This window comes from Pseudophryne corroboree, chromosome 10 (assembly GCF_028390025.1).
Source record: "Pseudophryne corroboree isolate aPseCor3 chromosome 10, aPseCor3.hap2, whole genome shotgun sequence".
Lineage (NCBI taxonomy): Eukaryota > Metazoa > Chordata > Amphibia > Anura > Myobatrachidae > Pseudophryne > Pseudophryne corroboree.
In genome coordinates, this window is record NC_086453.1 from 29,597,237 (window position 1) to 29,624,077 (window position 26,841).

Below are 26,841 nucleotides of genomic sequence, written 5' to 3' on the forward strand. Positions count from 1 at the left end.
AAATCAGTAGCCTGGTATATTGGATAGCTTTTTATTAAAAGCCAGTAGTTGAGTGAGTTCAGCACACTATTGCATGCAAGAAAACTATTCATAAAATCCTAATAAATATTACATAATAATCATCATCTCAATATCGATTTAATCGTTGGTCAATTAATAGCTAATTAGCTAAATATTGAAGTGCACAAATGGATTATAGTTTGTTTAAGATATATTCAAACTGGATTAATAAAGACACAACACAGGTAGTGAGCCTTGATTTCGATCAATTTAATATATTCACGATTTGTTAATTGTATCACCTAAATGTATTGTAGTGTCTTATTTCGTGGTTAGACAACAATTTTAAAGAATTTATTAAAGGTTAATTTTTAATAATCTTCTGTGCGCCAACAAAGAGACATTCTTTTTTCTTTTTTTGCAGAAATGATAACCTCATTGTGGGTTCCAATTGTGATTTTTGAAGGTTTATGATCCAACCGTGCTGTTGAAGCACCGTCAGGTAAAGTGCAATGTTCTGCACTAGTTTCTCCCTGGATCTCACTTTTATGAGGAAATCGTCCAAGTATGGGATGACTTTGACTCCTTTCTTGCGAAGAAGAACCATCATCTCCGCCATCACCTTGGTGAATATTCCTGGAGCCGTGGAGAGCCCAAAAGGCAATGTTTGGAACTGATAGTGGCATTGCTGCATCACAAACCTCAGGTATGCCTGATGCGTCGGGCAGATGGGAACATGTAAATAAGCATCTTTGATGTCCATAGATACCAGAAATTCCTTTTCCTCCAAGCTGGAGATCACCGCTCTTAGGATTCCATCTTGAATTTGAACCTTTTCAAATAAAGGTTCAAAGTTTTTAGGTTTAAAATCGGTCTGACTTAGCCATCCGGTTTCGGCACTACAAACAGGCTTGAATAAAACCCTTTTTCCTGTTGTGACACAGGAACTAAGGAAATTACGTTGTCTTGACAAAATTTCTGTATTGCGTTCAGCACTTTTGCTCTGTCCTGAACAGAAGCTGGTAAGGCTGCTTTGAAAAATCGACATGGGGAAAGTCCTGAAATTCCAGTTTGTACCCTTGGGATACTATCTGCAATACCCAAGAATCCAGATCTGAGTGAACCCAGACCTGGCTGAAAGACAGTATATGTGCCCCCACCGACCGTACTCCCGCAGGGGAGCCCCAGCGTCATGCTGTGGTTTTAGAAGAAGTAGCTGTTGACTTCTGCTCCTGCGAGCCTGATGGTGTTGTAGATCTTTTACTTCTTCCTCGACCTCTTACTGTGAAGAAGGGGGTACCCTTTGCCTTTTTGGACTTGTTGGGCCGAAAGGATTGCATCGTATGAGAATGAAATCCTTTCCTAGGTGGAGCAGCTGCTGAAGGCAGAAATACTGACTTGCCTAATGCATTTGTTGAAATCATGGCATCCAGCTTGTCTCCAAAGAGGGCTTCTCCATTGTAAGGAAGCACCTCAATATTATTTTTTGATTCTGCATCAGCATTCCATTGGTAGATCCACAGCGCCCTGCGGCTGAAATCGCCATAGCGGAGGATCTTGAACTCAGCAACCCAATATCCTTCATAGCTTCAACTAAGTAACCTGCAGCATCTTTGATATGGTCGAAAGTTAGGACTATTTCATCCCTGGCAACTTTGTCTATGTTAACAAGCAAGTTGTCAGACCATTTTTCCACAGCGTTACCTACCCACGCACAAGCAATGGTGGGCCTGAGCACCGTTTCGTTAGCCGTATATATGGATTTTAGGGTTGTTTCTAATTTACGGTCAGCTGGATATTTTAAAGAGGCTGACCAGGGACAGGTCAGCCTCTATTTTCTTAGACAGCCGAGAAACTGAGGTGTCTATCATTGGGGATGTCTCCCATTTGAGCCTGTCTTCCTCAGGGAAAGGGTACGCTACACATATCATTCGGGAAAGGGTAAATTTCTTTTCAAGGAAAGCCCGGGATTCCTCAAAGAACGCATTCAAATACTTTGAAGGAGGAAAAGTCCCAACCTGCTTTTTATTTAATTTAAAATAATCCTTTTCCTCTGGGACCAGTGTTGTTTCAGGAAACTCCAACACTTCTTTATAGCAACTATCATACATATTATGCTTTTGGCTAATTTGGGGTCTACCCCTCTCAAATCCCCAGTGTTGGAATCGGAATCTGTGTCTGTGTCCCCTTGCATTATCTGGGCCAAAGACCTTTTCTGGGACCTGAGTGGATGATATGAAGGAGTCGGTAAACAGTGCATCCTCCACAGACTGCCTCCAATATTTAGTCTACTGTTCAGAGTAGTTCAAGTATTGCCATATTCTTCTGCAACATTCTCACCCACTCTGGCTCCTTCTGAGAGGGAAGAGCCACCATATTACCCTCTTGTGCATCTAAAATGGGTTCTTCCTGGGAAGAACCCTCCCCAATGTCTGACATGTTACACACTTGTGTACACACACACACACACACACACACACACACACACACACACACACCCCTATCACACAGGGGAGCTATTGGGGACAGACACACTCTAAAGTCTGTCAGAGAGACACAGAGAGATTTGCCAGTCCACACACTGTGCCTTATTGTGGAAATATTACCAACTTACAGTGCATATACCAATAATAGGCCCACGGACCTAATTATAATGAACACTCTCTGACCCTTCTATAACACCCTGTACTTGTATCAGCATTGTCATGAGGAGAAACAGCATTCAGGAGCTTCACACTGGAGTTTCTGCATGATAAAATGGCACCCAGTGAGTGTTTTGGCAAGTCTGAGGAGAAGCCCCGCCCTTCAGCCTCAGCAATGTAATATTTATACTCGCTGGGGATGGCACATCAGTGGTTGTACATGTATGTACCTTTTTTGCCAGTGAGAGAGAGGTTTTAAAACATGCCCTCAGAGTGCGCCCCCCCTGGGCTCTGCACCCTTGTGCTGAGAGACATGGCGCGCAGCGTCCCGCTGCTGCGCATGTACCTGTATGCCACCAACAATGACCAGAGGATTTCCTCTCTGCAGGACTCCGGTAATATACTCACCAGCCTTTTGACTTCTGTCTCTGTTAGGGGGTAGCGGCAGTGCTGTGGGAGTGAATGCTGGCCAGGCTTGGGCTGTGTTCAGTACCCTTCAGGAGCTAATGGTGTCCTGTCAGTGGAAGCAGAATTAATAACTAGTTGAGAAGTTGGTTCCTACAGTACTTCCCCCTCTAAGTCCCACGAAGCAGGGAAGCTGTTGCCAGCAGCTTCCCTGTAAAACAAAAAACCTAAGAAAGTTTTTTCCCAGCAAAGCTCTGTAGAGCTCCACTAGTGTGCATCCAGTCTCGTGAGCACATTTTCTAAACTGAGGTCTGGAGGAGGGGCATAGAGGGAGGAGCCAGTTCACACTGTTGAAAAGTCTTAAAGTGCCGACGGCTCCTGCGGAACCATCTATACCCCATGGTACTAAAATGGACCCCAGCATCCTCTAGAACGTAAGAGAAAGTTAGTTATAAACCATCTTAAGACAAATAATGTCCTTATTCTCCTGTATATGTTTGTGATACAATCTAGAAACTGATTATTGTGAAAGATATTATATATACAGTATGAACCTTATGTTAACTTGGGTGCATTCTAGTTAACTCAGTGCAATAATATAGCTGTAAGTGAGTTATTCTTTTAAATGTTGGTAGCCACATATTCTTCTTAAGATTCTATGATTAAATGTATAATTTCCAAGACAATTTTAAATTAGTTTGTGGAAACTGAAGAATGAATTACAGTATCCTATATAATAAAAGGTTAATGCTGCTCCTCAGCTCTATGGGAGGAATTCAAGTGTTGCTCCATTCAGGTGTGCACAACCCTCTAAAAGAGAAAATTGTTTAGAAGTTTCTGACTATATTTCTGCAACTGTCGATTCTAGTGCTATTACTTTATCTGATTTTGTCCAAAATAGGTTATTCTTCTAGCATTAAAGTACACTAGTGTAACATTCAGTGCTTAAAGCACAGTACAAGCAACATTAGAGACTTCATTATCATATCCCACTAACTGCACATTCTGGGATAATACAACTGATGCATATAAGCATATAATCATATCTGTCCTCTGACTGCACCCTCTTCTTCAAGTCACCCCAGTGACGTATTGCTTGTCAATGCTTTCCCATTTTTCTATCTGTCTGATCTGTTTACTATATTGTAGTTTTCACTCTTTTGTTTGTTTATCATCCTTACCTGCTTTATTGCTTTTATTTTCTTCTTTTGTGTCCTTTCCTCTTTTCCTCAGCTCTCATCTTCTGACCCCTTCATCCCTTCACATAGTATACTGTGTCCTCTACTGCCCACACAAACACACAAACACTACACACACATGCTTTTGTCATAAGTGGCAAAATAGTTCTGTCACTCTCTGGCTGACCAGGGACATGCAGCAGCACCATCATTCTCTCTGACAGCAGCCCTCCTTGGTCTCATGTAGCTACACTCCCCTGTTCACAAGTCACACTCCCTTTCCTCTCTGGGTAAAAAAATGCCAGCTACTCATATAGAGTGGACAGCAGGGGAAGGGGGGAGCCTGTGGTGCTACCTCCAGTAAGTGGGACCTCTAGGAACAAACATCCCCATCATAGAGATATAATCAGTACTTTTATTACAGCAGCAGAGTAATAACAAGAAACCGGTTTACACAGTAAATTATATGCAGAGTTTACACAGAATTCTAATGTCAGATAGCAGTGGTAATTAGTCAAGGATCCCAGCAGAGCACAGGTAAGATCCACAGAAATAATGTATTCACTTAGCACACAGCAAACCATTTAGCAGCCAGGACAAGGTACAATAGCTTTGGAGGAGATCAGACAGGACACGCTGTGCTCCAGGTGTGTTACACTGTGAATCTTGAAAAAGACGCTGCATAGCGTCGAAACGCGTCGACACAGTGTATTTGGTGGGTCGCAGACCAGCCTATCCATAGTGGGGATATATCAGTAATTGATATCCGGATCTTTTGCTGCTAGCTGAATACCAACTTTCTTGTTCCCCATATGGTATGACTGTTTTTGCTTCCCATTTTATTCTACTCTAATAAAAGGAGTGTTGTTTTCCTAATTGGATTATATCTCTGGCTTTTTGATTTGGTGCGAGAAACAACGGGGTTCATCCATTTGTGTGAGGGGAGTCTTGAAGATCACTAAAGAAACCTTTATGTGCCTTCAACACGCTTATGGAAGTAAGCATAGATGTAAGAGTTCATCACCTTAATTCCTGCATACCACACGTGGTGCCTTTAAAAAAAGAGGTGGATGTATAAACTTCCTATCTGGGACTATCCCAACACCTTCATCCTACGTGTCACACAGCGGTGAAACATCCATCTTTGTTGCAGGATTACACTATGTTGTATTTCTATTTTTATTTTTTATATTGATTGGATGACATCTGTCCACTGGGACAAACTTGGACTTCTGGGACATTAAGCGCAAAAGTGAGAGTACCTTTTCTTTCTTGCAAGTTTTAATAGATTGGTGGTCTATTCAGTACTTTTAATTGCAGCTTTTTTGTGCAGCGCCAAGAAAGGGATTATTTTCTACTACAATAGCACAATAGCAATATCTGAGAGACTCTTTAGGAACATGGTTAGGCAAGGCAGGAACTGTTCAGAAACAGGTACTTGCTGACAAAGCTTCCAACCATAGACTAGGTTACTGAAAACAGGAACTGACAACTGGACACAGAAACTAACACCAGCAAGGTTGTGCAGGGCTGGATGCCATTTATCAGGAACAGGGAACAACTGCAGAGAACCAGGCAGACCAGCTCCCTTAATGATCAAAGAGATACAGACAGAGGCATGCTGGCTGCTTGGTAACAGCCAGGACCAGGAATCAGTGCAGCCTAACAGCTGTAGGGACCATCAGACAGTGCAACTTGCATGACGTGGCGTCCTGGTCACCTGGCAATGACCAGATCTGCTACAGCCATGAGCCACAACGGCTCTTAACAGTATGACTGTTTTGCTGTGTACCAAAAGTAATTTTCTGTAGTGAAACTTGTTTAAAGAAATACTGACATCATTAAACCTACAGTAATGATACTTTATAAAGTACAAGACAGCACAAGAGCTCTTGGATAACATCACATGCCTTGATTTTCACTGGTTCACCGAAACACATTAGTGATAATTTTTAGTTAATGACATATAGTATGCCAAGGGCTAAACATTTTTATAGGCCTATGGGAGGCATTGGATTGAGGACTTATACTGCAAAATATATTGTAGCTGCACCTTTGTACTATACCTACTATAGGTGTGTGGAGTACTTAAAAAAATATATTCCATTTTACGGAGCAATGCAGAGAGGGTAATTCTTGATTAGTGGAAGAGCAAATAACATTATTTAGGAGTTGATTATCATGTATTTTCTTATATTTTTAATGGGGCTATTTCCCATCTTCCACATTTCTAGATGCACTTTCTCAAACTTAAAAGAAGTATTAAGCACACCAAAGTTTTACATATAACAAATACAGCCCTGATTCTCATTATTCATTTAATTCATTAGAACAAAGCAAATAGCATTTTAGGAGCAAAATTGAAAAAGATTTTTGCACAACCCTCTAACCTTGGCACACTGCAGTGTGCTGTGTTTTCACCAATTACAAGAATGTAAGTGTGGCCCTGAGTGGACCATTTATGTAAAAGTGATCAGTTCACATTAAAGCCAGCTATTTGCATTTGTTATTACACTATTTGCATTTGTTATTTCTATATATTGAGACAGGTGGCAAATTACATCTATAAAATACAACTGAGTAGTTGATTGTAATTCATTTTTTTATTTCTTTGTTTAAGTGGATGTTATATACTAACTTTTAACAATTTTAGTGAACAGTAAAATGTATTTTGATTTTTATGCTTATTTAATACCTTTAAAATACAGTACTTACTAAACTTTACATTATTCATGTGTTTGTAGGATAAAAGTAAACCAAGAAACTCATACATATAAGTGTACTGGGTAAGCATATTAATTTATATACTGTAGATAAAGTTATTTTACTATGTACACATTTTTTTCATAACTATGTATGATTTATCACAATTAAATATTTTTAACATTTTCTATGTTGCACATTTTTCACAAATTAATTTGCAGGTTTGACTTATTTTATTATTATTTTTATTAGGAAATCAAATAATAAATCTTTGATAAATGGTTCAAACAAAAAAGTAATTTAAAAGCTACAAAATATACAATTTGAGTGTTAAAAACAAAATGACATTACAAAAGTTTGTTCAAGTTTTTAAGAAGTTTGTTCAAAAGTAAAATTTTTGCAAATTCTTAAACTTTTTTATTTGTAAACTGGCTGTACCTGTATGACGTAAATTTAGTAGGTATCAGTTTTTGATTCAATTCATAACCAACAATGGTTTATTTTCTAAGGTTTACTGTAGCAGCAACATCGGCTTTGAGTGTCATGTAAACATCAGCCAGTGATGGCCATTGGCTTTGAAGCCCTTCTGTCACTTTAAAATCCACATGATCTGCTTCAGAAAATTTCAATCAGAGGAAAGATCAATAGGATCTGTGCAGTCTTTCATGTATAAGAAATTGAAAAATTGGATAATTTCAAACAGATGAAGTGGGGGTCCCCCGAAAATGATAACTAGTCCCAATGAATGAACAAGCTGAATTACACATAATATAAAAAAATTATAGCAGCAATTATATGAATATGAGGTCTGCTAAATATATTAAATGGACCAACTGCCCTAGGATAAAGAAAGCACCATCTGAGAAACATTTTAACAAAGACTTACTAATAGGTTCTTATAACTGAATTAAGTAGCAAGAAAACAAAAAATGAACTAAAATCTGTGTTTTAATTTATTACCAATTAAAGATTTTATAGACCAATTAAGGCATTTAAAGCTTATGGTATATAGCAGATTCCTGTGAAGTTAGTGGCTAGTTCCAATAAAGCTTTTAATCCAGGTGAAACGTTTAGGCAACTGCACAAACTCATCAGTAACCAAAATGTACCAAGTCCAGATGAAAAAAGTGAACAACAGCTTTGGAGAAGACTGTAGCTCCAACACTTCCTTACACTGTAAGATGCTGACAGCTAAAGAGAATTTGGTAAGAAGAACTACACTTCAGGACCCCTAAAAGTACATCTCCTTGTTGGTGCACCAATGTATTGTATGTAGCACTGGCAGGTCCAGAAGAAAATGAAAGGATTTGCACCACAGGGAACAGGGAAGGGGATAGAAGTGTCAGAAATATTGTATGGATTTAAACTGTTTTACCATGGCCGGTACTAGGTTGTTCAGTGACTCCCTGCAAACTATAAACTTGTGCCCTACATCACATATATAAAAAAGTGACAGTGCACGCTGAAGGTGCAAATAGGGGGTGTAGCCTCACAAGGAAGGGGTATGGCCACACTATAATACCCCCAATTCAATAACACCACAAAGTAGCACAATCTTATTCACATTACACTGCACGTAGTGCCCCTGATTCACATTATACCACATAATACTGTCCCATATTCACATTATATCACACAGTAGTGCCTCTTATAAAAAAAGCCCTAAGTAGCACCCTTTATACACAATGTCCACAGTAGTGCCCCTTATACACAACACCCACAGTAGTGCCCCTTATACATAATTCCCATAGTTGTATTGCCCCTTATACACATAATGACCACATTAGTAGGGATGTAAAGTGTGAAGAGAGCAGAAGAGGAAAAAGAAAGGGGAGGTATGAGAAGGTGGAAGTAAGAGGAACAGTGAGTTGTGAATGTAACAAGGGAAAAGTGGGTGTTGTTGGAAAATGGTGGAAGAAAGATGGATTATTGATATGATAGATGGGGTACAAGGAGACAAAAAGGGGAGGAAGACAATCAGATACTGGACAGAGAGAGGGGGACACAGATGCTGGGCATAGAGAAGAGAGGGGGCAGATGCTGAGCAGAGAAATGGGAAAGTAACCATATCTTGGGCAGATAATGGAGGGACACAGACACTGGCAGAGAGGAAGGGGGGCCGCTTCAGCTGGCAACACATAAGGTGAGGGGCTGGTTTCTAACATTTCCCCCAATGGGTGCTAGTATCTCTAGAGGAGGGGTGGAGTGTGCTGCCTTACTGTCCACTCAGTACGGATTGGCAGCATGATAGGCACTGGGGGAGGGTACCAGGAAACAGAGAATGTGGCACTGTGGCCAATAATGCTGCAAAAAAAGCATAAGGGGATCCAGCTACCAGATCTGCCTCATGGGGGGGGGCATGGCTTGCTTCTGTGTCAGGTGGCCTATCGAGGAAGTCCACCAGCACTCAACCAGAAGCAGCTAACATGAAGGAGAACCTGTTAATCATGACAGCTGAAATGCAAGGGAATGTGCTGGTGAATAGCTGTTGGGGATGGGCAAGGGGGGGTGAAGGGGGGCACGGAGACCTGTTACATCAGGCTAGTCTATCTCTTTTCATAAATTATACTAAGAGCAAATTATTTAAATATAATCAGCAATGTATCTGCAATTTACTGCATATTTGGAATAGGCACTGGAGCTCATTGTACAATTTGCATAAAATATGAACAACAGTTTCACTTAATTCCAGAAGTTATAAAGACTATCTTAATTACAGAGCTTAGAGGTTTCATATTTGCAAGGACTTTTAATATGCTCATTTTTCCAGTGCAAGATACTGTATACTGTACATTATAAATTGAGTTTTGAAAATACTGTATAGTAGCAATTAGTGTGGGCTGAAGCCTTTAAGCATTAGATCTGTTGTTGTATTGACCTGTTTCTGTTTATTAGCAGAGCCAGTTTTATTTTTTACCTACAACGTTCTGCTACAAACTGTTTTAGTTAGTAAGAAGAAAGAAATTGGAGGACTAAGTACAGTCTCATTAATTTAGACTTCCAATATGCAATCATTTTAAATCAGCATAATTTTATCAATTTTTTACTTGTTCTCAAACAAAAATAAAAATAATAACAAGAATAGCAGAACATGTTTATAATATAAATATGGGATTAACATCCCAGAGTATATTACAACAGTTCCTGAATACAGTAAGTATGGTAAACCAAATGGTTTCAATACTGAAGTAAATATATTCGTAGAACAAGAAGAGGAAGATAAAATGGAGCAAAATTGCATACATGACATTATATTTTCACATACATGTAGCAATAATTTTAACATTTTGACTATCTTAAACAATGCCCTGTAAATGTAGCATAGCACTAAGACAGTTCCTTTTTTTCCTTCAACAAATTTTAACCAATAGCAATCAGTTTTTTTCTATTCTTAACAAACTTCAATTAAAAGTCTGACATGCTGTCAGATTCAATGGTATTAATGTATTCAAGTTTTAATGGATTCCTTTTAAAAAAAATTACCTCCCACTGCAATCATCCTTGAAAAAGTACTCATTGTATGAAACGTGCATTGGAGCTAACCAGAGCTGATGACTGTGAAGTCCAAGCTAACAGGGGGCCTAATTCATGTTGGATCTTATGTGATACAACCCGCAGTTTCCAGATGGTCAGGAAAATGTGAACACGCAGGACCCATTTTGAGCATGTCCACAATGGGTCTTGGGATCGAATTGTAGAAATGCTAATGCCTCTGCTTGATTGACAGGCAGAGGCAGTCTGGGGGAAGTCTGGGTGAGGGATCAGCTGGCGTTGCTGGACACAGGGTCATGTTGCCCCCATTTTCTTGGAGTGGCAAGGTCAATTACTGTGTCACAAGACACAATTTTCTTGACCTTGTAAGCCACCCTGCGATGGACAACTGCTGTGGACAACTAAACCCACATGCTGACTTTTCCATTGTCTCTGTAGATGGTGTGGTGAACAAAAGTGAATGAAAACATGGCAGCCATGGGGTCAATATTTAGTGACTGTTTAATAGCTGCTCCTGTGCTACTCAGGCTTGCTTGAGGAGTCGATGTGTGTTCGATGTTGAGTCGCTGGTAGAGTAGACACAGCCTGTTTCCAATCTACACCCTCCTCAGTATAATCATAATAATAATTTTATTTATATAGCTTTATATAGCTTTATCAGAGAGGACTTAAGGCACTTAACATAATTAACATAATAGAGTACAGAAACAATGAAGTACAGAAAAGCTTTTCATAAAATACAGAGAGCATGGAGATATTAAAGCGACAATATGGATATGCTTTAGTAAACATGAAAGTTTTGAGACAGTTTTTGAGGGGTTTTTGAGTTGGAGCCTCTAGAACTGTGTGGGGAAGAGAGTTCCATAGACTCAGAAGCTCGAACCCACATGAATTACATGACATTCTAAGTACTGCTAAAAGTCCTTCATCTACAGATCATAATAATTGAGCAAGTCAGTATGGAATCAAGAGCTACTTTAGGTACATACCTTGGGCCCTGGTCACATAGTGCTTTGAATGTTTGTAAACCAATCTTGAAGACAATTTGCCACTTTACAGGTAGCCAGTGGAGAGAGTAGAGAATGGGGTTTATATGGCTGGAGTGGGGCTGGTTGGTTAACAGCTTGGCAGCTGTGTTCTGTACCAGCTGTAAGCAGTGCAATTCTTTTGCTGGGAGAACAATGTAGAGGGCATTCAGTATTCTAATTAAGATGATACAAATGCATGTACTGTATTGTCAGATCTTCAGAGGAAATTAGTGCTTGATTCTCGCCATGTTTCTCACATTAAAAAATGAGAATTTGTTTGTGGCTGATATCTGATGTTTAAGTGTCAAGCCACCATCCAGGACAATGTCAAGATTCTGCACATGTGATCAGTTGTTTGAAATTCTGAATCCCCAAGTGTAAGTCCAATTGGTTGGCTATGTTGCAGTCTTGTCCTTTAATGCTGCAGTCTTCTCCTGTGATGCTGAGGTCCTATTATAAGGGCCTATATTTTATCAGTATTAAGTTGCATCCAACTGTCACTCATCCACTACTAGAGCTCAGCTAGACAGCCATTTATGGTTGATATTGGATTCTCAGTACATGGAGCAATGGGCAGGTACAGTTGTGTATCATCTGCAATGCAGTGGTAGACCAGGCCTTGTTATCTGATTATTTCACCCAGTGGTAACTAGGGATGTGCACTTGAAATTTTTCGGGTTTTGTGTTTTGGTTTTGGGTTCGGTTCCGCGGCCGTGTTTTGGGTTCGAACGCGTTTTGGCAAAACCTCACCGAATTTTTTTTGTCGGATTCGGGTGTGTTTTGGATTCGGGTGTTTTTTTCAAAAAAACCTAAAAAACAGCTTAAAACATTGAATTTGGGGGTCATTTTGATCCCATAGTATTATTAACCTCAATAACCATAATTTACACTCATTTTCAGTCTATTCTGAACACCTTACACCTCACAATATTATTTTTAGTCCTAAAATTTGCACCGAGGTCGCTGGATGACTAAGCTCAGCGACCCAAGTGGCCGACACAAACACCTGGCCCATCTAGTAGTGGCACTGCAGTGTCACGCAGGCTGGCCCTTCAAAAAACACTCACCAAACAGCACATGACGCAAAGAAAAAAAGAGGCGCAATGAGGTAGCTGTGTGAGTAAGCTAAGCGACCCTAGTGGCCGACACAAACACCTGGCCCATCTAGGAGTGGCACTGCAGTGTCACGCAGGATGGCCCTTCAAAAAACACTCCCCAAACAGCACATGATGCAAAGAAAAAAAGAGGCGCAATGAGGTAGCTGTGTGAGTAAGCTAAGCGACCCTAGTGGCCGACACAAACACCTGGCCCATCTAGGAGTGGCACTGCAGTGTCACGCAGGCTGGCCCTTCAAAAAACTACTCCCCAAACAGCACATTACGCAAAGAAAAAAAGAGGCGCAATGAGGTAGCTGTGTAAGTAAGCTAAGCGACCCTAGTGGCCGACACAAACACCTGGCCCATCTAGGAGTGGCACTGCAGTGTCACGCAGGATGGCCCTTCAAAAAACACTCCCCAAACAGCACATGATGCAAAGAAGAAAAGAGGCGCAATGAGGTAGCTGTGTGAGTAAGCCAAGCGACCCTAGTGGCCGACACAAACACCTGGCCCATCTAGGAGTGGCACTGCAGTGTCACGCAGGATGGCCCTTCAAAAAACTACTCCCCAGTCCCCAAACAGCACATGACGCAAAGAAAAAAAAGAGGCGCAATGAGGTAGCTGTGTGACTAAGCTCAGCGACCCAAGTGGCCGACACAAACACCTGGCCCATCTAGGAGTGGCACTGCAGTGTCACGCAGGATGGCCCTTCAAAAAACACTCCCCAAACAGCACATGACGCAAAGAAAAAAAGAGGCGCAATGAGGTAGCTGTGTGAGTAAGCTAAGCGACCCTAGTGGCCGACACAAACACCTGGCCCATCTAGGAGTGGCACTGCAGTGTCACGCAGGATGGCCCTTCAAAAAACACTCCCCAAACAGCACATGACGCAAAGAAAAAAAGAGGCGCAATGAGGTAGCTGTGTGAGTAAGCAAAGCGACCCTAGTGGCCGACACAAACACCTGGCCCATCTAGGAGTGGCACTGCAGTGTCACGCAGGATGGCCCTTCAAAAAACACTCCCAAAACAGCACATGACGCAAAGAAAAAAAGAGGCGCAATGAGGTAGCTGTGTGAGTAAGCTAAGCGACCCTAGTGGCCGACACAAACACCTGGCCCATCTAGGAGTGGCACTGCAGTGTCACGCAGGATGGCCCTTCAAAAAACAATCCCCAAACAGCACATGACGCAAAGAAAAAAAGAGGCGCAATGAGGTAGCTGTGTGAGTAAGCTAAGCGACCCTAGTGGCCGACACAAACACCTGGCCCATCTAGGAGTGTCACTGCAGTGTCATGCAGGATGGCCCTTCAAAAAACTACTCCCCAGTCCCCAAACAGCACATGACGCAAAGAAAAAAAAGAGGCGCAATGAGGTAGCTGTGTGAGTAAGCTCAGCGACCCAAGTGGCCGACACAAACACCTGGCCCATCTAGGAGTGGCACTGCAGTGTCACGCAGGATGGCCCTTCAAAAAACACTCCCCAAACAGCACATGACGCAAAGAAAAAAAGAGGCGCAATGAGGTAGCTGTGTGAGTAAGCTAAGCGACCCTAGTGGCCGACACAAACACCTGGCCCATCTAGGAGTGGCACTGCAGTGTCACACAGGCTGGCCCTTCAAAAAACTACTCCCCAAACAGCACATGACGCAAAGAAAAAAAGAAGCGCAATGAGGTAGCTGTGTGAGTAAGCTAAGCGACCCTAGTGGCGGACACAAACACCTGGCCCATCTAGGAGTGGCACTGCAGTGTCACGCAGGATGGCCCTTCAAAAAACACTCCCCAAACAGCACATGACGCAAAGAAAAAAAGAGGCGCAATGAGGTAGCTGTGTGAGTAAGCTAAGCGACCCTAGTGGCCGACACAAACACCTGGCCCATCTAGGAGTGGCACTGCAGTGTCACGCAGGATGGCCCTTCAAAAAACACTCCCCAAACAGCACATGACGCAAAGAAAAAAAGAGGCGCAATGAGGTAGCTGTGTGAGTAAGCTAAGCGACCCTAGTGGCCGACACAAACACCTGGCCCATCTAGAAGTGGCACTGCAGTGTCACGCAGGATGGCCCTTCAAAAAACTACTCCCCAAACAGCACATGACGCAAAGAAAAAAAGAGGCGCAATGAGGTAGCTGTGTGAGTAAGCTAAGCGACCCTAGTGGCCGACACAAACACCTGGCCCATCTAGGAGTGTCACTGCAGTGTCACGCAGGATGGCCCTTCTAAAAAATACTCCCCAAACAGCACATGACGCAAAGAAAAAAAGAAGCGCAATGAGGTAGCTGTGTGAGTAAGCTAAGCGACCCTAGTGGCGGACACAAACACCTGGCCCATCTAGGAGTGGCACTGCAGTGTCACGCAGGATGGCCCTTCAAAAAACACTCCCCAAACAGCACATGACGCAAAGAAAAAAAGAGGCGCAATGAGGTAGCTGTGTGAGTAAGCTAAGCGACCCTAGTGGCCGACACAAACACCTGGCCCATCTAGGAGTGGCACTGCAGTGTCACGCAGGATGGCCCTTCAAAAAACACTCCCCAAACAGCACATGACGCAAAGAAAAAAAGAGGCGCAATGAGGTAGCTGTGTGAGTAAGCTAAGCGACCCTAGTGGCCGACACAAACACCTGGCCCATCTAGAAGTGGCACTGCAGTGTCACGCAGGATGGCCCTTCAAAAAACTACTCCCCAAACAGCACATGACGCAAAGAAAAAAAGAGGCGCAATGAGGTAGCTGTGTGAGTAAGCTAAGCGACCCTAGTGGCCGACACAAACACCTGGCCCATCTAGGAGTGTCACTGCAGTGTCACGCAGGATGGCCCTTCTAAAAAATACTCCCCAAACAGCACATGATGCAAAGAAAAATTAAAGAAAAAAGAGGTGCAAGATGGAATTGTCCTTGGGCCCTCCCACCCACCCTTATGTTGTATAAACAGGACATGCACACTTTAACCAACCCATCATTTCAGCGACAGGGTCTGCCACACGACTGTGACTGAAATGACTGGTTGGTTTGGGCCCCCACCAAAAAAGAAGCAATCAATCTCCCCTTGCACAAACTGGCTCTACAGAGGCAAGATGTCCACCTCATCATCATCGTCCGATTCATCACCCCTTTCACTGTGTACATCCCCCTCCTCACAGATTATTAATTCGTCCCCACTGGAATCCACCATCTCAGATCCCCGTGTACTTTCTGGAGGCAATTGCTGCTGGTGAATGTCTCCAAGGAGTAATTGATTATAATTCATTTTAATGAACATCATCTTCTCCACATTTTCTGGAAGTAGCCTCGTACGCCAATTGCTGACAAGGTGAGCGGCGGCACTAAACACTCTTTCGGAGTACACACTGGAGGGAGGGCAACTTAGGTAGAATAAAGCCAGTTTGTGCAAGGGCCTCCAAATTGCCTCTTTTCCCTGCCAGTATACGTACGGACTGTCTGACGTGCCTACTTGGATGCGGTCACTCATATAATCCTCCACCATTCTTTCAATGGTGACAGAATCATATGCAGTGACAGTAGACGACATGTCAGTAATCGTTGGCAGGTCCTTCAGTCCGGAACAGATGTCAGCATCAGACTGCCCTGCATCACCACCAGCGGGTGGGCTCGGAATTCGTAGCCTTTTCCTCGCACCCCCAATTGCGGGAGAATGTGAAGGAGGAGATGTTGACAGGTCGCGTTCCGCTTGACTTGACAATTTTCTCACCAGCAGTTCTTTGAACCCCTGCAGACTTGTGTCTGCCGGAAAGAGAGATCCAACGTAGGTTTAAAATCTAGGATCGAGCACGGTGGCCAAAATGTAGTGCTCTGATTTCAACAGATTGACTACACGTGAATCCTTGTTAAGCGAATGAAGGGCTCCATCCACAAGTCCCACATGCCTAGCGGAATCGCTCTGTCAGCTCCTCCTTCAATGTCTCCAGCTTCTTCTGCAAAAGCCTGATGAGGGGAATGACCTGACTCAGGCTGGCAGTGTCTGAACTGACTTCACGTGTGGCAAGTTCAAAGGGCAGCAGAACCTTGCACAACGTTGAAATCATTCTCAACTGCGCTTGAGACAGGTGCATTCCACCTCCTTTGCCTATATCGTGGGCAGATGTATAGGCTTGAATGGCCTTTTGCTGCTCCTCCATCCTCTGAAGCATATAGAGGGTTGAATTCCACCTCGTTACCACCTCTTGCTTCAGATGATGGCAGGGCAGGTTCAGGTTTTTTTGGTGGTGCTCCAGTCTTCTGCACGCGGTGCCTGCACGCCGAAAGTGTCCCGCAATTCTTCTGGCCACCGACAGCATCTCTTGCACGCCCCTGTCGTTTTTTAAATAATTCTGCACCACCAAATTCAAGGTATGTGCAAAACATGGGACGTGCTGGAATTTGCCCAGATGTAATACACGCACAATATTGCTGGCTTTGTCCGATGCCACAAATTCACAGGAGAGTCCATTTGGGGTAAGCCATTCTGCGATGATCTTCCTCAATTGCCGTAAGATGTTTTCAGCTGTGTGCGTATTCTGGAAAGCGGTGATACAAAGCGTAGCCTGCCTAGGAACAAGCTGGTGTTTGAGAGATCCTGCTACTGGTGCCGCCGCTGCTGTTCTTGCGGCGGGAGGCAATACATCTACCCAGTGGGCTGTCACAGTCATGTAGTCCTGAGTCTGCCCTGCTCCACTTGTCCACATGTCCGTGGTTAAGTGGACATTGGGTACAACTGCATTTTTTAGGACACTGGTGAGTCTTTTTCTGACGTCCGTGTACATTCTCGGTATCGCCTGCCTAGAGAAGTGGAACCTAGATGGTATTTGGTAACGGGGGCACACTACCTCAAGAAATTGTCTAGTTCCCTGTGAACTAACGGCGGATACCGGACGCACGTCTAACACCAACATAGTTGTCAAGGCCTCAGTTATCCGCTTTGCAGCAGGATGACTGCTGTGATATTTCATCTTCCTCGCAAAGGACTGTTGGACAGTCAATTGCTTACTGGAAGTAGTACAAGTGGTCTTACGACTTCCCCTCTGGGATGACGATCGACTCCCAGCAGCAACAACAGCAGCGCCAGCAGCAGTAGGCATTACACTCAAGGATGCATCGGAGGAATCCCAGGCAGGAGAGGACTCGTCAGAATTGCCAGTGACAACATGGCCTGCAGGACTATTGGCATTCCTGGCGAAGGAGGAAATTGACACTGAGGGAGTTGGTGGGGTGGTTTGTGTGAGCTTGGTTACAAGAGGAAGGGATTTACTGGTCAGTGGACTGCTTCCGCTGTCGCCGAAAGTTTTTGAACTTGTCACTGACTTATGATGAATGCGCTGCAGGTGACGTATAAGGGAGGATGTTCCGAGGTGGTTAACGTCCTTACCCCTACTTATTACAGCTTGACAAAGGCAACACATGGCTTGACACCTGTTGTCCGCATTTCTGTTGAAATACTTCCACACCGAAGAGCTGATTTTTTTGGTATTTTCACCAGGCATGTCAATGGCCATATTCCTCCCACGGACAACAGGTGTCTCCCCGGGTGCCTGACTTAAACAAACCACCTCACCATCAGAATCCTCCTTGTCAATTTCCTCCCCAGCGCCAGCAACACCCATATCCTCCTCATCCTGGTGTACTTCAACACTGACATCTTCAATCTGACTATCAGGAACTGGACTGCGGGTGCTCCTTCCAGCACGTCCAGTGTTGGGAAGGTCAGGCATCGCACCCGACACAATTGGACTCTCCTTGTGGATTTGGGATTTGGAAGAACGCACAGTTCTTTGCTGTGCTTTTGCCAGCTTGAGTCATTTCATTTTTCTAGCGAGAGGCTGAGTGCTTCCATCCTCATGTGAAGCCGAACCACTAGCCATGAACATAGGCCAGGGCCTCAGCCGTTCCTTGCCACTCCGTGTGGTAAATGGCATATTGGCAAGTTTACGCTTCTCCTCCGACAATTTTCTTTTAGATTTTTGAGTCCTTTTTTTACTGATATTTGGTGTTTTGGATTTTACATGCTCTGTACTAAGACATTGGGCATCGGCCTTGGCAGACGACGTTGATGGCATTTCATCGTCTCGGCCATGACTAGTGGCAGCAGCTTCAGCACGAGGTGGAAGTGGATCTTGATCTTTCCCTATTTTTGGAACCTCAACATTTTTGTTCTCCATATTTTAATAGGCACAACTAAAAGGCACCTCAGGTAAACAATGGAGATGGATGGATACTAGTATACTTATGGATGACGAGCGACTGCCGACACAGAGGTAGCTACAGCCGTGGACTACCATACTGTGTCTGCTGCTAATATAGACTGGATGATAATGAGATAAAATTAAAATATATATATAATATCACTAGTACTGCAGCCGGACAGGTATATATTTATTATGTAATGACGGACCTGCTGGACACTGTCAGCTCAGCACTGCAGACTCCTAAAGTAAGCTACTAGTATGTATCAAGAAGAAAAAAAAAAAAAAACAAGGGTAGGTGGTATACAATTATGGATGGACGAGCGACTGCCGACACAGAGGTAGCTACAGCCGTGGACTACCGTACTGTGTCTGCTGCTAATATAGACTGGATGATAATGAGATAAAATTAAAATATATATATATAATATCACTAGTACTGCAGCCGGACAGGTATATATTTATTATGTAATGACGGACCTGCTGGACACTGTCAGCTCAGCACTGCAGACTCCTAAAGCAAGCTACTAGTATGTATCAAGAAGAAAGAAAAAAAAAACCACGGGTAGGTGGTATACAATTATGGATGGACGAGCGACTGCCGACACAGAGGTAGCTACAGCCGAGGACTACCGTACTGTGTCTGCTGCTAATATAGACTGGATGATAATGAGATAAAATTAAAATATATATATAATATCACTAGTACTGCAGCCGGACATGTATATATTTATTATGTAATGACGGACCTGCTGGACACTGTCAGCTCAGCACTGCAGACTCCTAAAGTAAGCTACTAGTATGTATCAAGAAGAAAGAAAAAGAAAAAACCACGGGTAGGTGGTATACAATTATGGATGGACGAGCGACTGCCGACACAGAGGTAGCTACAGCCGTGGACTACGGTACTGTGTCTGCTGCTAATATAGACTGGATGATAATGAGATAAAATTAAAATATATATATAATATCACTAGTACTGCAGCCGGACCGGTATATATTTATTATGTAATGACGGACCTGCTGGACACTGTCAGCTCAGCACTGCAGACTCCTAAAGTAAGCTACTAGTATGTATCAAGAAGAAAGAAAAAAAAAAAACACGGGTAGGTGGTATACAATTATGGATGGACGAGCGACTGCCGACACAGAGGTAGCTACAGCCGTGGACTACCGTACTGTGTCTGCTGCTAATATAGACTGGATGATAATGAGATAAAATTAAAATATATATATAATATCACTAGTACTGCAGCCGGACAGGTATATATTTATTATGTAATGACGGACCTGCTGGACACTGTCAGCTCAGCACTGCAGACTCCTAAAGTAAGCTACTAGTATGTATCAAGAAGAAAGAAAAAAAAAAAACACGGGTAGGTGGTATACAATTATGGATGGACGAGCGACTGCCGACACAGAGGTAGCTACAGCCGTGGACTACCGTACTGTGTCTGCTGCTAATATAGACTGGATGATAATGAGATAAAATTAAAATATATATATATAATATCACTAGTACTGCAGCCGGACAGGTATATATTTATTATGCAATGACGGACCTGCTGGACACTGTCAGCTCAGCACTGCAGACTCCTAAAGTAAGCTACTAGTATGTATCAAGAAGAAAGAAAAAAAAAAAACCACGGGTAGGTGGTATACAATTATGGATGGACGAGCGACTGCCGACACAGAGGTAGCTACAGCCGTGGACTACCGTACTGTGTCTGCTGCTAATATAGACTGGATGATAATGAGATAAAATTAAAATATATATATATATAATATCACTAGTACTGCAGCCGGACAGGTATATATTTATTATGTAATGACGGACCTGCTGGACACTGTCAGCAGAATGCGTTTATAAAAACACCACACGACGAGTGTTTAACTTTTTCAGGCAGACAATCACAATATACTGGTGGTCAGCAGACAATCACAATATACTGGTGGTCAGTGGTCACTGGTCAGTCACACTGGCAGTGGCACTCTGGCAGCAAAAGTGTGCACTGTACTTAAAATATGTACTCCTGCTATAACTGCTCCCCAGTCTCCCCCACAATTAAGCTGTATGAGCAGTGAGTACTCAGCACAGTCAGATAATAATTAATGATATACAGTATTACATATGATGCAGCACACTGGGCTGAGCACAGATATGGTATGTGACTGTGTCACACTGTGTATCTTTTTTTTTCAGGCAGAGAACGGATTAATTAAACTGGTGGTCACTGGTCACACTATCAGCAAGTAGTACTCCTAAGCAGACAATCACAATATACTGGTGGTCAGTGTGGTCACTGGTCAGTCACACTGGCAGTGTGGCACTCTGGCAGCAAAAGTGTGCACTGTACTTAAAATATGTACTCCTGCTCTAACTGCTCCCCAGTCTCCCCCACAAGTCAGATATACAGTCACACTATCAGCAAGTAGTAGTACTCCTAATGCTCCCCAAAATTACTAAATAGTGTCTCTAACTCTCTACTCTAGTCTCTTCTCTATAAACGGAGAGGACGCCAGCCACGTCCTCTCCCTATCAATCTCAATGCACGTGTGAAAATGGCGGCGACGCGCGGCTCCTTATATAGAATCCGAGTCTCGCGATAGAATCCGAGCCTCGCGAGAATCCGACAGCGGGATGATGACGTTCGGGCGCGCTCGGGTTAACTGAGCAAGGCGGGAAGATCCGAGTCGCTCGGACCCGTGTAAAAAAACCTGAAGTTCAGGCGGGTTCGGATTCCGAGGAACCGAACCCGCTCATCACTAGTGGTAACATGTATACTGCAAAAAGTATGGGGGATAGTATAGAACCTTGTTGAACACCACATAGCAGTGATGATGATAAGTGTACTCCAGACAAAACTCTCTGTGACCTGCCAGTGAGAAATGATTTGAACCAGCTAAGGACTGTGCCATCCAATCCAGGGAAATTTTTCAGATGCTCAATCAGAATGCCATTGTCCATGGTATCAAACGCAGCAGAGAGATCCAGAAGTATAAGGTTTGAATAGTCACCTCTGTCTCTTGCCATCAGAAGATCATTTAACACACTAACCAGGGCTGTTTCAGTGATGTGTCTTCTGCTGAATCCTGGTTGTAATGGATCATACTGTAAATATAATGGATTGTGAAGCAGTAACATAGTAACATAGTATCTAAGGTTAAAAAAAGACAATTGTCCATGGAGTTCAATCTGTTTGTGGTCTCCTATGCAGGATTATTTGGTATAAAATTTTGACTGATGCTGATGTCTGCCGTTACGTTTTATCCCTCTTTTTTATAGTAACTGTAGTGCGTGACTATGCACCATAACCCTGGATATCCTTATCCATTAGGAATTTATATAATCCATTCTTAAAGGTGTTGACTGATTCTGCCATTACAACTCCCTCAGGTAGGGAATTCCAAACACATATCATCCTTACTGTAAAAAAGCCTTTACGACGTATTGTGCAGAATCTCCTCTCCTCTACCCTAAGCGAGTGTCCACAAGTTCTCTGTGTTGATCTAACCAAAAACAGGTCATGTGCAAGAGCTGTGTATTGTCCCCTTAAATGTTTGTAGATGTTTATCATGTCCCCTCTTAGTCTCCTCTTTTCCAGTGTAAACATGCCAAGTCTTGCAAGCCTTTCCTTGTATTCCAGCATCTCCATACCCTTAATTAGCTTGGTCGCCCGCCTCTGCAACTTTTCTAGCTCCAGGATATCCTTTTTGAAGTATGGTGCCCAGAATTGCACACAGTATTCAAGGTGTGGCCTCACTAGTGATTCAAATTGTTGATTTGCAACAACTTTCTCAATAACCTTTCCTAGAAAAGGAAGGTTTGAAATTGGTCTTCAGTTGGGCATGCATTTGTGATCTAAATTACTGTAGGATTTTAGAAGAGGTTGTCAGAGTCAAAAATATTACATAGAGAAAACATACAGACTCCACACAATATGAGTCGCTATGCTTGCAAATATGCGCAGCAAGCACAGCAATATATGGTAACATGCATTTACACAGACATGCCACAAAGATAGATTCAACACATATTTCATACAGCACATAAATTGAACATATCAAGTGCCAGGCATCATAAAGTTTTAAATTATATAATGGAGTAACGTCATGTGTGTGTATCATTGGAGCGGAGCAAGATGGATATGTCGTGCTTGGTGTCAAAGTAACCAGATTAATGTGTAGATTCATTTGATGCCTGTTATTAAGTTGCCATGAGTAGTTATGATTAAATGTAGGAATATAAAGCCACAATTCTGATGAGAACAATGGACATTCCATTCAAAGCATGTGATGGACAGGAAACTCAGGTCAGCCCTTTTAATGTCTTCAAGGCTTGCATATGAACTGACCAATGACTCATCATGAATGAGAAAATTCCTTCCCCTAGACTAATAACAAAAGACTCGTGCACGCCCCCAACTCTCAGTGTATTGCTGAGCACACACACACCACAGATGGCCCTGTTTGTCCCAGATGCTGAACGAGATGGGTTTTCTGCCGATACTTTGCTGTGAGCATGGATGGGGAGCGTAGTGAGCATTTGAGCAAAATATGGTGATGTATTTCTGGCTGTGTCTGTATTTGAATTAGTTTGTAATATCTGCTTACTGTGTAAATTGTAACAATGTAACTATATATATACTGTACATTGTGATATATTGAATACATAGCATTTTAATAACAAATATATATACATCAATGATCTTTGGAACTCAGATAATGTGTGGGTGTAATGTTTTCTCTTTTGGGATGTAGTGTTTTGTGATGTATAGCGCACATTCATAGCACATGGTAATAAGATGCGCAGGCATCCACAGTATATAAAATAGCTGCCATTTTAAATATTTGTTAGAAAAGTAATTTGACTTTTACAGATGGGGCTCGGAACTGCAATACCACGTTCTTAATGATTTCACTGTACAGATGACGCTGTGGTCGACCAGCTAACGCTGTCAGCATTGTGATGCTGACGAATCACATTTGTGTGTTCTGTTGTGTTACCAGTAAGGCGCTGATATGAAATTCAAGGGACAGTGTGTTTCTCACAATATTTAAAATGCTAAAACATATTTTTATTGTTGCAAAACAAAGTTCAAATAAGTCATATTGTGTTTGGTTCAGATTGGATTGTTTATCTGTTAAGTAGATTTAAAGTACATTTAAAAGTTGCTGCATAGCCATAATATAGCTGTGTTAGCATGCTGAGAAAATTTGTATACTTTTTAAACTCAGGCCTAAAGTAACTTTTGGTGCCTGTATAGAGTGTGATTTCTTTGTGACATAGGAGCCGCATGGTCTGTCCTCCATTTTGGCCAATGGAATAAAGAAAGAACTCCAGAAAACAGTGCGCAATAAAACTAAAAAGCAGCTAAAAAATGTACATGCATGTGCATCCAATTACACATTAAAAAGACAAAATGACAAAGAAATGTGCATCAAATTATAGCGCTATTTAGAAACCATGGAACATAGGTTTATACACCACTGTGTGCAAAAAAGACTGAATACGCTGATTCACCATAGAAGGAGGGAGATATCCTCAAAGCTTTCCTTGTATAAAGTCATACAACAATTTTCTCCCTCTGTAAATTCATCGGTAGACAGCTGTATGTAATGCTTCCAATCTTGAGCCTGCAAACTATGTGTCGCCTCTCCCTATTTGTAAGGGAATTGCTCAAGGGACACTTTAAATAAACTGATCATAGTGCAGTATCTCTAAAAGAAAGACACATTTATTTTTAACAAGATGCACTTACAGAAACAAAAATTAAAAACAGCATGTCACAAATAAACTCCGTAGGCATATCACCAACAGCTGTAGTCCTTAGTCGGGAATCCTGGGGTGCCAGATGGAAGAAGCGGGTGGAAATGTGAGCTCTGGATGCCCAAGTCCTCGTCACCGCAGAGAAGCCCCTCAAAGTAGCAGATGGAGTCCAAACAGAATTTTTTTTTTAAATCGCCAATCATGTACAAGTCAAAACCATGCATTATACATGATTGCTGCTTTAAAAAAAAGTTTAAGTTCAGCCAGGCATCTGCACCTCCAGCCAAATCAGACTTCATTGCATCCGCCACATAATGTTATGTCACAAAGGCATATATTATATAACTGCTGGCAGAAATGCTCTCACTTACTTATGTTTGCTATTATTTAACATCAATTTGTCATTTATGTATTTTGTGTCGGTTCCAAAAGCAGTAGCAGTTTATCTCTTAATTTGTTGTACAGTATGTTAGTAATCTATTTATAGTTGTTGTATTGGGAGGCAGTCTATTGACCACCCGGGCAGGATCCCAGCGGTCAATATACTGACAATGGAATCCCGACACCATCTGCAATAACGGCGGTCAGAGTCCCAACCGCCGGCTGGTTTTCACATTTGGGTGGTGGTCCACACCACCACCAGTGGGGGAATAGAACCCTGTGGCAATCAAAAGTCGCCACTGGGCCCGAAGCGTGGCAAGAGCAGTGAGAGCATGAGGGAACACGCCGCACTCACCGCCGGGATCTCATACTGATCCCGTTGTATCCCATCCTATTTTTTTTACTTAACTTACTCATTCACTGAGCTGCTGTCATCTGTTTGATACAGTTTTTTAGGTGATTATATAATATTGTGACTGTGCGTATCATGTTCCATTATTATTATTATTATTATTATTATTATTATTATTATTATTTTAGTTAACTTTTATTTACATTAATGGGTTAAATAGCAAAATATAAATAAAATAAAGTAGCATTCCTGAGTTATTTTTCTGGCATTGTAGTTTTTAAGTTACATACAGAATGCACTGAGTAATAATACCGCACTTTCTGCCCAAACTGCTTTCATTTTAGGTTTGGAATTCAATACAACTGGGCATACAATGTTACGTACAGTGATGGCTATAACTTTAATTTCAAAGACAGCAGATTAATCAGCTCATATTTTGAAATCTTTCGGATCCTGTCTAACATCTTCTACAGCATCACATTTGTTTTGGGAATTCCAGGGAACGGCTTAGTTATCTGGATTGCTGGATACAAGATGAAGAAAGCCAGCGCTGTATGGTTCCTTCATCTGGCCATAGCTGATTTCATATGTTGCGCATCTCTTCCTTTTAAAATTGGAGAATTGGCTTTGTATATAGATGATTATGTTTTCCAGACATTATGCAAAATCAGTACCGGTGTACTGTATATAACCATGTGTGTTAGTGTCAATTTTCTGTCCGCCATGAGTATTGATCGCTGTGCATCGATAATGTGGCCGATTTGGTCTAAGATTCACAGAACACCAAAACGTGTCCGCACAATTTCAGTACTAATTTGGGGTTTGAGTCTGATCTTAAGTGTTCCTCATGTGGCATTAAATGTTGCCTATATTGATATTTCTGAGTGTATAGGAAAATGTTCTTTATCAACAGCTCACGGAAGGGAAGTGAAAATCATCAGATTTGTCACAATGTTTTTACTTCCTTTCACCATTATTCTGTTGTGTTATGGTGTCATCCTTTCTAAACTTAAAAATGTTAAAAGACCAAAAAAATCTCAGCGATCGTACAGGATTATCATTGCAGTTCTGACATGTTTCTTTATCTGCTGGTTTCCATATTACACTTGGCCATTAATACCAACAAATTACATACCATGGCACATAGATAATACAATAAATATTATTTGTGTCTGAATGGCTTATTTCAACAGTTGCATTAATCCCATCCTCTATGTCTTCATAGGCCAAGACTTTAAAGAGTCTTTTATAAAATCGATACCTTCCAGGCTGGAAAGTGCTCTAAATAAGATCTCTTCTTAAACTTCAGAAGAAAGAGAATCACACTGGAGATGTTTCCACTAGGCATTTTTAAACTATGTCCATCAAATTTAATTATCTCCATTCAGAAGTATAAATTATCCTGAAACTAATAGATATCTAGTTATAGTATACAAAAAAAAGAACAAAAAGAAAATATATAAGTAATAAGTAAAGCAATTTATTTAGGTTATAATGCAAGAGGATAAGAACTGTACAAACCAATAAATGAAAGTCATCTGAAGGTGGATGATCCTTGAATCTGTAAAGAAAAAATACAATGAGATAACTGTTACAATGGATATCTGAAACATATTGTTGTTTTTAA

The 26,841-nt window shown here is 42.0% G+C and overlaps 1 pseudogene; it reads left to right on the plus strand.

Moving 5' to 3' along the window:
* LOC134966838 (C3a anaphylatoxin chemotactic receptor-like) overlaps positions 1 to 26,622 on the plus strand; it is a 31,371-nt pseudogene extending 4,749 nt beyond the window's left edge.
* Positions 26,623 to 26,841: the final 219 nt, after the last annotated feature.